Below are 6,000 nucleotides of genomic sequence, written 5' to 3'. Positions count from 1 at the left end.
AGTGGGCATCTGGAGAGTGGCATCCCTGATAGTGGTAGGAAGGTTGGAACCAAATGATGTTTAACATCTCTTCAAACCCTAACCATTTTATGATTCTTTTTCATTGTGAAAGGCAGAATTTCATTCCCTTTTATTTGTGGAAGTAGCAGCCATGCAGACTGAACTCCTAATCCATGGATAGATGACTAAAAGCATATGGCTTTGGAAGACAAAAGTCCTCTGATACTGTGGTGGTATTTCCAATGAGTATTTATGATGCTATGACAGTGTCTCTGCAATAAAACTTTCAGCAGAATAAAGCATTCTTTAGAAATGTTTTATTCCTTCTTCAGTAGTTTATGGAACTCTAATGTCTCCATTAGGCATCAGGAGACAAATGACTGATTGTCATTCTTGGGCTTTCAGTATTTGTTTGGTCCATTTCACATCAAGTGTCTGGTTTATTTAGGACTTCATCCCTCATTTTTCTCTGGAGCGAAAGAAGTTATGGATTTATTATGGTGTTTAATTTGCATGAGTTTGTTCAAGTGTTTTTTCAGGTATATGAATCTCTACTGTAGACTGCTTGTTAATCTTGACACCGCAGATTCAGAGGGGCTTGTTAGAACCCAGAGGTTTGATATCATCTCTGTTTTGTCTTAGTATTTGATATAGTGGGCATGACTCAGTGTAGGCTGAAAGAAATTTTCCACCATTACACTTTAATAGTTCAGACTCCTGCCCATTGGTGAACATGACCATCTGCCCTGGACATCTGGTTTTTTCACTGCCAAAATGATCTTTCTGTTGTTTTCATGCCCCACTTGGAAGAAAATTATGCACTGGATTTTCTCCCTCAGTTTCAATAGCTACTTACCAAGAAAGGTTTGATGTAGTCTAATCCACACTGTATCGTGTTTTGCGTTGTTTGAACAAACATAAAACAATAGATCAAGCATTTCTGGTGCAAATATTCAAAAGTTTTTGAATAATGTGTGATGTCACAGTTTGGCAATGTCTATGTTTACCATAATTTAGTGTAAGGTGTGAATGCAGATTTGAAGATATTTTGTCACACATTCAATACCAGTTGGACTCATTTCACAAAGCCCTTTACTTTCTAGAAAGGAAAATTAGAGTTGTCAAAATCTTTAATGCAATTTAAACTATCATTAGAAGTGAAACACAGGTGTCAAAGATATCTTCAGAGGCAAGTTCAGCCAAGAATTCCTGTGGAAAAGAAACAATCAATTGGTATTGCCAAATTCCCTGACATGTTTGGTACAGTTGGTATTGTGTGTGTTTTCTTCTTTACCCTGTATGTTCACATCTCTGCTTTCTCTGGGAGGCTATAGTGACTAAACCCTCTTTTTTGTTTTCAGGCTACTTTAGAAAAACCTCCAGGCTGTATGATGAGTCATCCAGCTTTTCTTTAGGTATTTTATTTGTCCTGTAGAAATCAGACAGCACTATTATCCGTTTCATACTGCTTTCCTAAGATTGCCTGTTCACAGGGACAAAAGCTTCAGCCCTTGAAATCATTATTTTACTCATAAAATGTCTTTAATTCACATTGAAAAATGGTAATACATTTTGTTTTGGGAAGATGCCAGTCCTTATTAATTCTCTTTTGTACCCTGAAATGAGAAAAACCTGTGTTCCAAGAAATGGTGCACCAGTTTTCCAAATAACCTTTACTAAGAAAAACAGGAATTCTCATTTAAATCATCCAACAAGATATTGTATAAAAAACGTCCCTCCTCCACTCTTATCAACCAAGTTAGTCACCTCATCGTAGAAGGTTTTCATGTACCCTGCTTAATGCAAAAAGCATGCATTATATTCTGCTTTCCTTACAACAGTTTCCTTTCATCCTGAACACTGCTATCTGTTGTGATTGGAAATCACTATAGTCTTGGGCAGGGCTTCAGGTGGCCCTGCCAGAGCAGTGAGATTTGACCAGATGAGCTCCAGAGGCCCCTTCCACCCTCAATTATTGTGTGATTCTACAATTCTATGAAAGTCAGAGTATTTTAGATCTTTCATGGTGCTGCATGCACTACTACTTATTTCTCAAAATCTTTTTTTCCCCTTGGATTGATTATTATTGTCAGATAAGTTTAGGTTATGCTTTGTTTGTTACTTGTAATTTTGCCTTTGTGGAAGGAGGGAGATAAGAGCTACTATTTCCCTGCAGTTTGCCCCATTTTGGATAGTGAACCTTCCTTTTTAACTATTTGTCTTCAACAAAGGAGTAAAAACTTTCCTCAGTACTGGTGCTCTGGAGAAGCCAGATTGCACAAAATCCCCTGTGACAGTAGTTTTCATACACAGAGTTGTTTCTCTCTTAGCGATGGCTACAGGGCTGTGCAAACCTGCTCATGGATCTTCTGGCTTCTTTGCTATTTCAGAGATAAAGATTTGACATTCCAACACAACCTATTTTCCTGCACACACTGTTCTCTTTTATGTTGGTATTTCCACTTTTCAATATCCTGAATAGGAGAAAGAATTTTTCTACTGTCTCAGGAAGGCAGGACAAAAACAACAAGCCTGTGGTGGTAGAAATTGCTTTCTTTTGTCTGCAGGGAGAAAATAATTATTTTTCCCTCCTCCTTTAAGTCATGTCATTGCCTCCATGGTGAGACTTATCTTAGTCCTAAAGCCTTGAATTTTCTACTGTGATCCTACTAGTGCTTGCCCTCCTTCTCTTCTGTTTTACAATGTCACATTCAAATTTGTTATAGCTAATTTCCACCTAATTCCCAGTTTCTCTATAATGGCACCAGAGTTGTTGCACCTCTGCCTCTCCACTATACCCACCCGCCCTTCCCTCCAACACTCATTGATCCTTCCTTCCATGTTTTCCCTTCCAAACCCTCCCCATGACTCACGCAGATTGACTGACCATGCCGTCTCATTGAGGACTGGAGTGAGAAGTTTACTCCTCTTTAGCCCTTAAGGTACAGATAAAAGTATTTTCCAGTGTTATTTGTCTAGAAAAGCAGAACAGCAAACAGACAATGATGAGGCAGATGTCAGCTTTATCTTTCTCTTGTGACTATGAGGGTGTCTTCTCTCTCTTGATCCAAATCAACTCTGCATGTTGCTGTGATTGGAAGAGCTCTCAGGCCCAAAGTATTTTCATAAGATATTGTTACACCATAAGACTACAAAATGACAAAAATTACATATTGCAAAATATTCCCTTTCTCATTCAGTTCAAATGCCCCAAATACCTGTTTGGGTTCTGTTTTGTCAGGCATTTTGCTATATGTGTTTGCACATGCATACATTCTCAAAGAGGTTTTTTGCAATTAGTGAACTAATTAGGCCAGATCCATCCTATCTCTTGTCTAACTTCAATATAATAACTTTAACTTTTTAAATTAGCTTGGTTCCTGAAGTCTGCAATTTTAATGTAGGTGCATTAAGGACTGTTTTAGACATAGTCTCTGACTGTCATGTGGTACAACTACATCATTATATAAATAGCAGTAGCAAGCAGTTGCTCTAGGTGGAATGAGATATTTATGACTCTAACACAATAATCAGTACAGGAAAATTCTGGCAGGCAGGGAATGGGGCAAAAACTGGCAATGTAGACTCCACACTATAAACTACTGTGTAATAATCAGTTTAAAAAATTGTATCTGTAATTGGATGAAACTGGGTTTAGGGTAATGAAGAGAACTAACATGGGTAAAATGCACCTTATATGGTGCATTTGGGTGCAACCTGGTGTTAAAGACCAATGAAGAGAGAAAAGTGTAAATACATATATCTGTGAAAAGTGTTTTCTTTTAGACTGATATATTCAGTTTCTTAATATCTTAATGTGAATATGATATAAGGCTCTGTAATATCTGGTCCATGTTGGAATGAATTAAAGATGTAGTAGGAGTCTTAGAATGGAAGAAAAGTGTGTCATTTCAGTAAGAATGGAATAACAGATTCCACAAGCTCAATTTTGTCTGCTGGTCATTTCTTAACATGATTGAATGTAGATTGTTTTCTGTATTAATTCTCATTATGAAGTACATCCGAGTTTGTATTAATTCCTATGAACATTTTATCCAGATACACTGTGCCTTCTGTGCTGATCTCTGTGTTTATATCAAATAAGTCATTTCCTTATGTGAGTTCAGTAAAGATGCATTATTATCATGAACTAATTTGAAAATGGAATGTTTATTGCTTGCATTTATTTTGGAACATCAAGGTAGAAGCATTTCTGATTGATTCTCTCAATTTTATACACACTCAAGTTGGGTTGCATTTTGCAGTAATTTCTTCACATTATTAGTATATATGAAATGCTGTATTTTGTTGTGCTGACAAGATTGAAAGGAATTTCCTATCATCTTTTCTTCCCAAGGGAAACTGCAACCCATAGAAATTTTTCCACTGCTCAATTTTCATAAAAGCACTTGTCAAAAAAGTTTTTATGTAATGGTCTATTATAGTAGATTGTTTTATTGCCAGAGAAACAGAAGCAGTAAAGTTATTCAAAGCTCATAACAGCACACTCATTCTATCTTCCTTCAAATAAGCTGAGTAGAAAGTATTTTGTATTCCCTTTTTAAAAAAGTGAGGAGCCAGTCAATACACACAGAAGGAAAGAAATAATCTTATACAGGTGTATAGTTCTCTAACTCATAAATAGCTTGTACTAATTCACAGAAGGTATATCAGTCCTGTGTAATTATTTTCTTTCTTGTGATACCTGCACAATGGGAGTGCTCCATTAAACTGTCCATGTTGGAACGTTTTTTACTGCTGTACAATATGCGACCATGAACTGAGCTACAAAAACAAAACAAAACAAAACAAAACAAAACAAAACAAAACAAAACAAAACAAAACAAATCTTCAGGTCAGTTTTACAAGTAGTTGTATGTGTTTGTGTGAATCTGCAAATTATATATATATATATATATTTTTTTTTTTTTTTTTTTATTTCCATATGTGTTCAATAGGAACACATATGTGAAATTTCAATTTCAGATAGAATTCCTTCCAGAAAACCTTTCTTTGAAAAATATTACTCTTGTTTCAGATGTAAGCTCAGACATTTCTAAATGAATGTGACCAGCTTTCATTTTCCTGGGGTTGAAAAACCAACAGCCAACACTCACAGAATGGTTTGTGCTGGAAGGGACCTTCCAGATCACGCAGTTCCATCCCTGCCATTGTAAGGGACCCCTTCCATTAGACCTGGTTTCTCAAGGCCCTATCCAACCTGTCCTCCCTCTGTCATCTGGAATTCTGAAGAAAGTAATCAAGGAAAGAGTTTGTTTGTTTGTTTGTTTGTTTGAAAAAGCTGACAGTTAAGTATTGTGACATCAACTTGAATATCACTTGGGTTTTGGCTTAAATTACGCTTAACAGCGACAGAAATTCACAAGATTAAGTGTGAGATTAAGACACTGATCTTTTAAGCTATGTTAATATTAGAAAGTAGTTCGTCATAGCAGGAGTGGATCAGCAGTATGAAGTATCATGTGGGCAAGGGTCTGTAGCTAGCTGGAGTGGACCCCAACAGCCCAGGAAACACGTTTCTTCAATACCCATCTACAAGAAGGGCTCAAAAGAGGACCCAGGAAACTACTGACCCCTCAGCCTAACTCAATTCCTGTGAAAGTACTAGAATGAGTCCTCAAAAAAGTACTACTAACCAAAGGAAGCAGATTATTGGGAAAAAACCAGGAGGGATTTGCCAAGTACAAATCAAGCCAGCCTGACCTGGATCCCTTTTTACACCAAAATAACATCTTGTACTTATATAGGAAGTGAAGCGGATGTTGTTTATCTGGCTTCAAATGAAGATAGAGACATGATCATTTGACTAATTTGTCAGGCCATACCTGGAGTATTGTTTCCATTTCTGGGCTCCAAAAGTCAAGAGAGACACAGACAAACTGGAGAAGGTCTAAAGGAGAGCTACAAAGATTATCAAAGGTCTGAAGAACTGCCCTATGAGGAAAGACTGAAGATGTTGGATCTCTCCTCTCTGGAGAA

Source organism: Passer domesticus, chromosome 2 (assembly GCF_036417665.1).
Source record: "Passer domesticus isolate bPasDom1 chromosome 2, bPasDom1.hap1, whole genome shotgun sequence".
Classification (NCBI taxonomy): Eukaryota; Metazoa; Chordata; class Aves; order Passeriformes; family Passeridae; genus Passer; species Passer domesticus.
This window is presented reverse-complemented; position numbering follows the sequence as displayed.